Source organism: Oncorhynchus gorbuscha, linkage group LG18 (genome assembly GCF_021184085.1).
Source record: "Oncorhynchus gorbuscha isolate QuinsamMale2020 ecotype Even-year linkage group LG18, OgorEven_v1.0, whole genome shotgun sequence".
Lineage (NCBI taxonomy): Eukaryota > Metazoa > Chordata > Actinopteri > Salmoniformes > Salmonidae > Oncorhynchus > Oncorhynchus gorbuscha.
The window spans coordinates 48,468,537-48,480,884 of record NC_060190.1 but is presented as its reverse complement, the minus strand read 5'-3'; the positions used below and the strand labels follow the sequence as shown (position 1 = coordinate 48,480,884).

At 43.7% G+C, this 12,348-nt stretch overlaps 1 protein-coding gene across 1 annotated transcript in view; it reads left to right on the top strand.

Annotated features, from left to right (window-relative positions):
- The first annotated feature begins 5,335 nt into the window (after positions 1–5,335).
- Positions 5,336–12,348, top strand: part of LOC124003867 (AMP deaminase 2-like) — an 87,049-nt gene continuing 80,036 nt past the window's right edge. Inside the window, exon 1 of the mRNA XM_046312489.1 lies at positions 5,336–6,466. The gene's annotated coding sequence lies outside the window, so the exon portion shown is untranslated. The remainder of the gene's footprint in view (positions 6,467–12,348) is intronic.

The window sequence follows — 12,348 nt, the reverse complement described above, 5'->3', positions numbered from 1 at the left end:
GACGAGTGGAAACAGGAACGAAAAGGAGGTTACTAGGACAAGCGCGCGGCGACGCAGTGTGCGTGAGTGCTTGCTTAACCTGTCTTTCAATTCCCCAGACTGTTAACCCGACAACACGCCCATAAGGAAGAATCCCCTCGGGATCAGTAGAAGCCACAGAAGAACTAAACAGACGGGATAAGGCATCAGGCTTGGTGTTCTTGCTACCCGGACGGTAAGAAATCACAAACTCGAAACGAGCGAAAAACAACGCCCAACGAGCTTGACGGGCATTAAGTCGTTTGGCAGAACGGATGTACTCAAGGTTCTTATGGTCTGTCCAAACGACAAAAGGAACGGTCGCCCCCTCCAACCACTGTCGCCATTCGCCTAGGGCTAAGCGGATGGCGAGCAGTTCACGGTTACCCACATCATAGTTGCGCTCAGATGGCGACAGGCGATGAGAAAAATAAGCGCAAGGATGAACCTTATCGTCAGACTGGAAGCGCTGGGATAGAATGGCTCCCACGCCTACCTCTGAAGCGTCAACCTCGACAATGAATTGTCTAGTGACGTCAGGAGTAACGAGGATAGGAGCGGACGTAAAACGTTCTTTTAGAAGATCAAAAGCTCCCTGGGCGGAACCGGACCACTTAAAACACGTCTTGACAGAAGTAAGAGCTGTGAGAGGGGCAGCAACTTGACCGAAATTACGAATGAAACGCCGATAGAAATTAGCGAAACCTAAAAAGCGCTGCAACTCGACACGTGACCTTGGAACGGGCCAATCACTGACAGCTTGGACCTTAGCGGAATCCATCTGAATGCCTTCAGCGGAAATAACGGAACCGAGAAAAGTAACGGAGGAGACATGAAAAGAGCACTTCTCAGACTTTACGTAGAGACAATTCTCTAAAAGGCGCTGTAGAACACGTCGAACGTGCTGAACATGAATCTCGAGTGACGGAGAAAAAATCAGGATATCGTCAAGATAGACAAAAACAAAGATGTTCAGCATGTCTCTCAGAACATCATTAACTAATGCCTGAAAAACAGCTGGCGCATTGGCGAGACCAAACGGCAGAACCCGGTACTCAAAATGCCCTAACGGAGTGTTAAACGCCGTTTTCCACTCGTCCCCCTCTCTGATGCGCACGAGATGGTAAGCGTTACGAAGGTCCAACTTAGTAAAGCACCTGGCTCCCTGCAGAATCTCGAAGGCTGATGACATAAGGGGAAGCGGATAACGATTCTTAACCGTTATGTCATTCAGCCCTCGATAATCCACGCAGGGGCGCAGAGTACCGTCCTTCTTCTTAACAAAAAGAACCCCGCCCGGCCGGAGAGGAAGAAGGCACTATGGTACCGGCGTCAAGAGACACAGACAAATAATCCTCGAGAGCCTTACGTTCGGGAGCCGACAGAGAGTATAGTCTACCCCGAGGAGGAGTGGTCCCCGGAAGGAGATCAATACTACAATCATACGACCGGTGAGGAGGAAGGGAGTTGGCTCGGGACCGACTGAAGACCGTGCGCAGATCATGATATTCCTCCGGCACTCCTGTCAAATCGCCAGGTTCCTCCTGAGAAGTAGGGACAGAAGAAACGGGAGGGATGGCAGACATTAAACACTTCACATGACAAGAAACGTTCCAGGATAGGATAGAATTACTAGACCAATTAATAGAAGGATTATGACATACTAGCCAGGGATGACCCAAAACAACAGGTGTAAACGGTGAACGAAAAATCAAAAAAGAAATAGTCTCACTGTGGTTACCAGATACTGTGAGGGTTAAAGGTAGTGTCTCAAATCTGATACTGGGAAGATGACTACCATCTAAGGCGAACATGGGCGTAGGCTTCTCTAACTCTCTGAAAGGAATGTCATGTTTCCGAACCCATGCTTCGTCCATGAAACAACCCTCAGCCCCAGAGTCTATCAAGGCACTACATGTAGCACCCGAACCGGTCCAGCGTAGATGGACCGACAAAGTAGTACAGGATCTTGATGGAGAGACTTGAGTAGTTGCGCTCACCTGTAGCCCTCCGCTTACAGATGAGCTCTGGCTTTACTGGACATGAATTAACAAAATGTCCAGCAACTCCGCAATAGAGGCACAGGCGGTTGGTGATCCTCCGTTCCCTCTCCTTAGTCGAGATGCGAATCCCTCCCAGCTGCATGGGCTCAGACTCTGAGCCAGAGGAGGGAGATGGTTGCGATGCGGAGCAGGGAAACACCGTTGATGCGAGCTCTCTTCCACGAGCCCGGTGACGAAGATCTACCCGTCGTTCTATGCGGATGGCGAGAGCAATCAAAGAGTCCACATCTGAAGGAACCTCCCGGGAGAGAATCTCATCCTTAACCACTGCGTGGAGTCCCTCCAGAAAACGAGCGAGCAGCGCCGGCTCGTTCCACTCACTAGAGGCAGCAAGAGTGCGAAACTCAATAGAATAATCCGTTATGGACCGTTCACCTTGGCATAAGGAAGCCAGGGCCCTAGAAGCCTCCCTACCTCCCGGGTTTTTGACTGAACGGTCAAAAACCCGAATCATCTCCTCTTTAAAGTTCTGGAACTTGTTAGAGCAATCAGCCCTTGCCTCCCAGATAGCTGTGCCCCATTCTCGAGCCCGGCCAGTAAGGAGTGAAATGACGTAAGCAACCCGAGCTCTCTCTCTAGAGTATGTGTTGGGTTGGAGAGAGAACACAATCTCACACTGCGTGAGAAAGGAGCGGCACTCAGTGGGCTGCCCGGAGTAGCAAGGTGGGTTATTAACCCTAGGTTCTGGAGGCTCGGCAGGCCAGGAAGTAACAGGTGGCACGAGACGTAGACTCTGGAACTGTCCAGAGAGGTCGGAAACCTGAGCGGCCAGGTTCTCCACGGCATGGCGAGCAGCAGACAATTCCTGCTCGTGTCTGCCGAGCATGGCTCCTTGGATCTCGACGGCAGTGTAACGAGCGTCTGAAGTCGCTGGGTCCATTCCTTGGTCGGTTCCTTCTGTCATGCAGGTGAAAGAGGACCCAAAAGCGACTTGGCGAAAACAGAGTCTTTAATCCAGTAAAGTAAATACAAACAAAAAACACAACTTTCACTCGAAATGACGAGGACAAACTGGAGACTCGATCTTGAACAGCAGGTGAACAGCAGGTTGCCTCGGGAAGGCACTTGAACCAGACAGACTCAGACACCTGCTCACCACGCAGCATCTGAGGAAAACACGACACGACAGGGCGATACACAAACACAGCACGGTGAATTCTAGACAAGGAACCGACAGGACAGGAACGGAACACAAAGGAAGAAATAGGGACTCTAATCAGGGGAAAGGATCGGGAACAGGTGTGGGAAGACTAAATGATTGATTAGGGGAATAGGAACAGCTGGGAGCAGGAACGGAACGATAGAGAGAAGAGAGAGCGAGAGAGTGAGAGAGGGAGGGGGAGAGAGAGGGATAGAAAGAGGGAAAGAACCTAATAAGACCAGCAGAGGGAAACGAATAGAATGGGAAGCACAGGGACAAGACAAGATAATAAATGACAAAACATGACAACACCAATGTGTCGGAGGAAACACCGTACACCTGGCGACCGTGTCAGCGTGCACTGCACCTGGCCCGCCACAGGAATCGCTAGTGCGCGATGGGACAAGAACATCTATGCCGGCCAAACCCTCCCCTAACCCGGACGACGCTGGGTTAATTGTGCGCAGCCCCATGGGTCTCCCGGTCGCGGCCGGGTGCGACAGAGTCTGGACTCAAACCCAGAATCTCTAGTGGCACAGCTAGCACTGTGATGCAGTGCCTTAGACCACTGTGCCACTCGGGAGGCCCACTATGAACATTTTAAGATATTTTGGGGCATACTGCAATTATATTTTATCCAGGTATGGTCATGCGAAATTGTCCAAGACCCCATTGAAGTGTTTGGCAGGCATATTGGGAAAGTCTTCTGTGGGTTAATGAGTGAATTCTGTGAAGACCCTGTATCTACAATTTTTTTTAAAGCCCTGTTCTAGCTGTTTGTGTGAAATCTGGTGCCTCTATCATCAAAGTTACAATCCAAAAACAGCTGCCCCATGACATGGAATGTTATGGCTAAGCTTCCAACATTCTAATGTCAATGGCACAATATGGATAATTTTTAAACAATAGTAGTAGCTGATGCTTTGAAAATTGGTTATACATTTGGAAAGTATTCAAACCACTTCACTTTTTCCACATGTTGTTACATTACAGCCTTATTATTATTATTATTATTATTATTATTACCCCTTTTCTCTCCAATTTCGATCTTGTCTCATCGCTGCAACTACTCAAAGGCCTCAGGATGCGAAGGTTGAGTTATTCGATATGAGACATGACCCGCAAAACCGCGCTTCTTAACACCTGCCCGCTTAACCCGGAAGCTAGCGGTACCAATATGTTGTAGGAAACACTGTTCAACTTACAACACAGGTCAGCCTGCAGGCGCCCGGCCCACCACAAGCAGTCGCTAGAGCACGATGATCCAAGTAAAGCCTCCCCGGCAAATGCAGGAGTGGCTTCGGGACAAGTCTCTGAATGTCCTTGAGTGGCCCAGCCAGAGTCCGGATTTGAACCCGATCAAACATCTCTGGAGAGACCTGACAGAGCTTGAGAGGATCTGCAGAGAACAATGGGAGAAACCCCCCAAATACAGGTGTGCCAAGCGGGTAGCCTCATACCCAAGAAGACTCATGGGTGTAATCGCTGCCAAAGGTGCTTCAACAAAGTACTGAGTAAAGAGTCGGAATACTTATGTAAATGTGATATTTCCTTTTTTATTTTCTTTATATAAATTGAGGGAAAACGATGTAATCTATTTTAGAATAAGGCTGTAATTTAACAAAATGTGGAAAAGGTATAGGTGTCTGAATACTTTCTGAATGCACTGCATTATATATAACATGAAAGCTAATGTCATAACCTTTCAGAAGCACTTGTCAAACAAAGTTTAAAATGTATCAGCATTTTTGTTTTAAAGCCACGGACTACTAGTAGGACTATTTGACTTCTGACCTGTGCACAACTAATTAACACGACCCCTTTAAAACTTTCTCCACTTTTTTCTGTATGTGATTTATTTTATTTTATTTTACGTGACGTCAGAACCGCTAATACATTTCCCCGTCAAAAGTGCAGCCAAGTGGAAATGTGTGCAGTCTTCAGTCACACACGAAACAAACAAAAACACACATCTTTATTGTTTGGTTAACATAGCTATCTGATATGAGATATACATTCGGTGGGGGAAATATATTTACTCAAGAAAAGAGATGTGTCTATAGCTAGACAATAAATTCACATTTCTGGATATTTCCACATTCTCTTATGACTGGTCAGTTGGAGCTAACAAAACTAGCTCGCTAGCAAGCTAAGTTAGTTACCAGTGAGAAGTTGTTAGAAGGCTGTACTCCGGACGTCTGAGATAAACAACAACTGTCAGCTACAGTAAGGTTACCAGTTGTTTCCTAGGGCAAGGCAAGCTACAGCGACTTTCTGTATCACCTCTTCGAGCTAAGACTGGGGTCGCAACAATGGCAGGTGGTAATTAGATAGCTAGCTAGCTAGCTAAACCAGTGTTTTTCTAACCACGTGTTGATGTCAGAACTTTCATGACCAATCCTCTTGAGTTATCTGGTATGTGATTTAATGTAGTGTGGCTAGCTAAACAATGTAAAATACACAGTTCGTTATTTTCACGAGTACAGTAGTAGCTAAGTTAGCTTATAAATGTAAAAGATCTAGAGAGGCACATTGGACAGAACAGAAGCTGTTAACATTATTTGTAAATCAATTGTGTGGCACACTTAGCTACCTGGACAGCGCAGGTCAGTTGGTTTATTACATGATTGTAGCATTTCTATACTGTCAGTATTTGACTTCAGCAGTACCTAGCCATCACATATTGAAGTTGCATTGTTTCAGTAAAAGCGTTACTGCAGTGCACCCATATCAGTAATTGAGGATTTTTATGAGAGTTGATTTTCTTGTAGTGACTAGATTGTTATGCATGGATATGTACACTGATACACAATGACAGTAGTAACTCATATTGAACGTTTGGCTACAAACGCTGGTGTAACAGTGGAAAAACACGGCCGACTTTGCACTCAGTCAGTCTGTCTATCATCTCTAGGCCTCAGTGTTATGTCACTGGTACAAGGGAGGTGAAAGTAACTTATTTTCAGGAAAAGGGGGGCTGTAATTTTACATGACTAACTCAGGGTGAGGAGGATCATTTTCGGGGAGGAGTGATTGAAGGGTGAGGGGGTGTGCTGTTCTGCAAACAAATCTGCAATACCCTGAGCTTTGCAGAAAAAGAAACAAGAAGAGCCAACAGTCTGGTCTCATTTTTACTACTAGGGTGTCCAGGAAGGAAGCCTGACAGGCAGAGCCTGAAACAAAAGCACAGATGAATGAGTAAGAACCTGAGGAATTTCCCAACAACAATCCTCCCATTCTTGGGGTAAGGGCTGTAAGATTGCGTTGCCATCATTTGTCTTGGTTGCCTGTCATAGACTTGGGGCTTTTTGGTAAAGTTTTTTTTTTCCTGGGGAAAAAAATGTAGGCCTCAATTTTTAGTGGTGTAGCTGCACCACAGGGAGGGCGAGAAGTCAGTCCTTAAACTTCTTATGGCTGGAGGCAGTATTGAGTAGCTTGGATGAATAAGGTGCCCAGAGGTGCCCAGAGTAAACTGCCTGCTACTCAGGTCAGAAGTCAGAAGGTCAGAAGTAATATGGTAGGCAAAAACCTGAGAAAAAAATCCAACCTGGAAGTGGGAAGGAATTCTCCGGTTGGAACATTATTGAAGATTTATGTTAAAAACATCCTAAAGATTGATTCTATACATCGTTTGACATGATTGATTCTATACATCGTTTGACATGTTTCTACGGACTGTAACGGAACTTTTTGACATTTCGTCTGCTCCTAGTGAACGCACTTGGTGAGTTTGGATTTGTTTAGGGTTAGGGTTAGGGTTACACAATACATGTATTGGGTTAGGGTTAGGGTTAGGGTTAGGGTTACATGTCATGTTACACAATACATGTATTGTGTAACATGAAGTCCTATGAGTGTCATCTGATGAAGATCATCTAAGGTTAGTGGTTCATTTTATCTCTATTTCTGATTTTTGTGACTCCTCTCTTTGGCTGGAAAAATGGCTGTGTTTTTCTGTGACTTGGCTCTGACCTAACATAATAGTTTGTGGTGCTTTCGACCGTAAAGCCTGTTTGAGATCGGACACTGGTGGGATTAACAAGAAGTGTATCTTCGATGTTTGAGGAATTTTAATTTTGGATTTCTGTTGTTCTGAATTTGGCACCCTGCACTTTCACTGGCTGTTGTCATATCAATCCCGGTAGCGGGAGCTCAGCCCTAAGAAGTAAAACTGTTTTTATAAATGGGTCAGATTTATTGGAATTTTGCAGACAGCCTGCAGTATTTGTTTTTGTCTTCCACTGAAACCACCCTTTTACTGTGCTGGCAGTTGCCACACAGTCTGAATGATATTTTTATATATATTTTACAGTTGTATTGACAAGTGACTGTAAAATTATAGATTGTCACATACATTTATACAAATTGTGTGTATTAGTTTAGGTGTCAGCAATTGCGTGTCAAGTCCAAAATGTCTCAGAGGTAAACCTTGCATTAAAGTTGGTGAAGATGTGGGATACTGATCTTCACTGAAGAACGTTATGTCCTTTGATGTAGTTGTCTTCATACCACTAGATGGTGGTCTTTACTTAGTATTCCCTCTCTCATTACCTCAGTTCCAGTGAAATGCTTACCTACGGTCCTTTTCCAACAATGCAGATTTAAAGATAAAGATAAAATATATAAATAAATGGTGACACGAGGAATAAATACTCAGGCTGTCAAACAATTAAAATAATGAAGATTTAATGGCATGGCTGACCTTGTAAGACAACACATTTCACTGCACCTATCCGGTGTATGTGACAGTAAAACATGATTATTAATCCCCCCAAAATAGTTGCTCAAATGTTGCCCTAAAGAAAGATTTTTCAATATAAAAAGCAGTACATTGAGTTACAGGTATATTATGCCTTGACTGTAAGGGCCAGAAACACAAAATGATTTACATCAGAATGTTTTAATAGCATTTTCACCATAAACAACACAAAAGTCACTATAACATACAGCTGTAAATGCTCCTAATGTTTAAGTAGGCATACTCTCTCAAAGTTCTTAAGATTAACACTTGTACACACACACACACACACACACACACACACACACACACACACACACACACACACACACACACACACACACACACACACACACACACACACACACACACACACACACACACACACACACACACACACACACACACACACACACACACACACACACATGTTTATGAATTATATAACAAAGTATTGAGGTAAACTTTTGTTATTGACCAAATACTTTTGTTATTGAGGTAAACTTTTGTTATTGACCAAATACTTATTTTCCACCATAATTTGCAAATAAATTCATCAAAAATCCTACAATGTGATTTTCTGGATTTTTTTCCCTCTCATTTTGTCTGTCATAGTTGAAGTGTACCTATGATGACAATTACAGGCCTCTCTCATCGTTTTAAGTGGGAGAACTTGCACAATTGGTGGCTGACTAAATACTTTTTTTGCCCCACTGTATGGCCCTGCTGACAGCTGGTGATTTATGATCTTGTGTTGAAGGGGAGAAAGGCTGATAAGATCTCAACTGGGGATTTGGCTGACTGAGGGCCCATTTGACATAGAAACATCAGATTTATGTTTATGAATTATGAAAAATATTAATAACCTTCCACCTATGAGGCCACTAGAGGGTACTTTTGGTCACTGACTGCAGGAAAATCCATGGTCGTGCACGAGCAATGAGGATGATTTCAATTGGTATTTATGGTGTGCTTTTTCCGCAAAGTAAAAATAAAATCTGACACAGCGTTTGCATTAAGGAGAAGTCTCTTTAATTCTGTGAATAACACTTGTTTCTTTTATCAGTGTTTATTATGAGGATTTCTGTAAATTTATGTGGCTCTCTGCAAAATCACTGGATGTTTTGGAAGAAAAACATTACTGAACATAACGCGCCAATGTAAACTGAGATTTTTGGATATAAATATGCACTTTATCGAACAAAACATACATGTATTGTGTAACATGATGTCCTTTGAGTGTCATCTGATGAATATCATAAAAGGTTAGTGATTAATTTTATCTATATTTCTGCTTTTTGTGACTCCTCTCTTTTTCTGGAGAAATGGCTGTGTATGTTTTTGTGACCTGGCTCTGACCTAACATAATCATGTTGTGCTTTCGCTGTAAAGCATTTTTTAAATCGGACACGATGGGTAGATTAACAAGAAGTGTATTTTTCATTTGGTGTATTGCACTTGTTAATGTGTGAAAGTTACATATTTCTAAAAAATATTTTTGAATTTTGCGCGCTGCCTTTTCAGTGGAATGTTGTCGAGGGGTGCAGCTAGCGGAACCCCTAGCCATAAGAAGTTATTAACAGGTCAACATTCACAAAGCCATGGGGCCAGACGGATTACCAGGATGTGTACTCAAAGCATGCGTGGACCAACTGGCAAATGTATTTCTCAAAACCTTTGGCCACAACTGTATATACAGTGTATGTGGATACCCCTTCAAATGAGTGGATTTGGCTATTTTGCTGACAGATGTATACAATTGAGCACATGCAATCTCCATAGACAAATATTGGCAGTAGAATGGCCTTACTGAAGAGCTCAGTTACTTTCAATGTGGCACTTCCATAGAATGCCAACTTTCCAACAAGTCAGTTTGTAAAATTTCTTCCCAAATTTTTGCAACTGAAAGTGCTGTTATTGTGAAGTGGAAAAGTTTAGGAGCAACAACGGCTCAGCCGCGAAGTGGTAGGCCACACAAGCTTACAGAACTGAACAGCAGAGTGCTGAAGCCTGTAGTGCGTAAAAATCATCTGTCCTTGGTTGCAGCACTACTGAGTTCCAAACTGCCTCTGGAAGCAACGTCAGCAGAAGATCTGTTCATCCGGAGCTTCATGAAATGGGTTTCCATTTTTTATTTTTTATTTTACATTTATTTTACTAGGCAAGTCAGTTTTAAGAACAAATTCTTATTTTCAATGATGGCCTAGGAACAGTGGGTTAACTGCCTGTTCAGGGGCAGAACGACAGATTTGTACCTTGTGAGCTCGGGGATTCGAACTTGCAACCTTTCGGTTACTAGTCGAACGCTCTAACCACTATGCTACCCTGCCACCCCATGCCTGAGCAGCTGCACACAAGCCTAAGATCACCATACCAAATGCCAAGTGTAGGCTGGCACCGTTGGACTCTGGAGCAGTGGAAACGCATTCTCTGGAGTGACGAATGTGACGACCCTCCCACTCTGTCTGCCGTATTCTCTCTTTGTTCTTGTTTCCTTATTAGGATGCCGGTGGGCGGGGTTGGGAGGGTCGTCAGCTACATGGGAAACACCTGGGCCCGTTGTGTCCCAGGATAAATACACCACTTCCCCATTCATGGAAGATACTCTATCCATGCAGACAGCTTTATTGATTTTGTTGTGTATCTTGGTGGTTTTTGGTTGTTTGCTTTGGCACCGTTCCACACCCTGCATTATCACATTCATGCATGCAAAACACTCACTTACACTACTGATTACACACACACACACACACACCATTGTATATTGTACTTAGTTTACTTTATTTAATAAATATATGTTTTGTGACTCCTTATCTCCACGTTGTCTCCCTTTTGTTGTCTCCCTTTTGTTACGGGCTTTGAGTCGGTTCGTGACAAGTGGGGGCTCATCCGGGATCTTTGAACGTATTGGTTTGGGAGAATGTTGAGGTAATGTTAAATTCTGTACGTGTTTGGTTTGCATATTTTGTTTGTTTGAGTTTGATAGGCCCAGTATTGATTGCCTTTTGGTTTATGTGCTGCATTGGAGAGAGTATAATGGTTAGTTTCCAGGCCCTGCACAGCCTGGAAACTCTTGTTCTACTTGCTGTTGGGACATTGGTCTGAGGATGTGAGTAAGTCGGCTGTGTACCTTGGTGGGAGATTTGGGTAGGGTAGTAGAACTTGCTACCCAGAGCTATAGCCTTTTCCCCCTGATAGGCTTAAGCGACGTGTTTCATTTTTGGAATACAGTGGGGAGAACAAGTATTTGATACACTGTCGATTCTGCAGGTTTTCCTACTTATAAAGCATGTAGAGGTCTGTAATTTTTTTATCATAGGTACATTTCAACTGTGAGAGACGGCATCTAAAACAAAAATCCAGAAAATCACATTGTATGATTTTTAAGTAATTAATTTGCATTTTATTGCAAGACATAAGTATTTGATCGCCTACCAACCAGTAACAATTCCGGCTCTCACAGACCTGTTAGTTTTTCTTTAAGAAGCCCTCCTGTTCTCCACTCATTACCTGCATTAACTGCATTTGTGACTATGTGACTATGAATCGTTGGGAGTTGTTGTAAAAATTAAGAAGGACCCTGATGTTCTTTTCGTTGGAGTTTGTAGCTGATGCGGTCTCTTTTGTGCCCTGTTCCTGAATGTTTACATGACTGACCATTGTTTGGTGTTGTCATGTTCTATCTTTCCTGTCTGTTCCCTCCTACACTACTGATTACTGATTATACACACACCATTGTATATTGCACTTAGTTTACTTAATTTAATAAATATATGTTTTGCTACTCCTTATCTCCACGCTGTCTCCCTTTTGTTACGGTCTTTGAGCCGGTTCGTGACATCAAATCAAATGTATTTATATAGCCCTTCGTACATCAGCTGATATCTCAAAGTGCTGTACAGAAACCCAGCCTAAAACCACAAACAGCAAGCAATGCAGGTGTAGAAGCACGGTGGCTAGGAAAAACTCCCTAGAAAGGCCAAAACCTAGGAAGAAACCTAGAAAGGAACCAGGCTATATGGGGTGGCCAGTCCTCTTCTGGCTGTGCCGGGTGGAGATTATAACAGAACATGGCCAAGATGTTAAAATGTTCATAAATGACCAGCATGGTCGAATAATAAGGCAGAACAGTTGAAACTGGAGCAGCAGCACGGCCAGGTGGACTGGGGAAAGCAAGGAGTCATCATGTCAGGTAGTCCTGGGGCATGGTCCTAGGGCTCAGGTCCTCCGAGAGAGAGAAAGAAAGAGAGAATTAGAGAACGCACACTTAGATTCACACAGGACACCGAATAGGACAGGAGAAGTACTCCAGATATAACAAACTGACCCTAGCCCCCCGACACATAAACTACTGCAGCATAAATACTGGAGGCTGAGACAGGATGGGT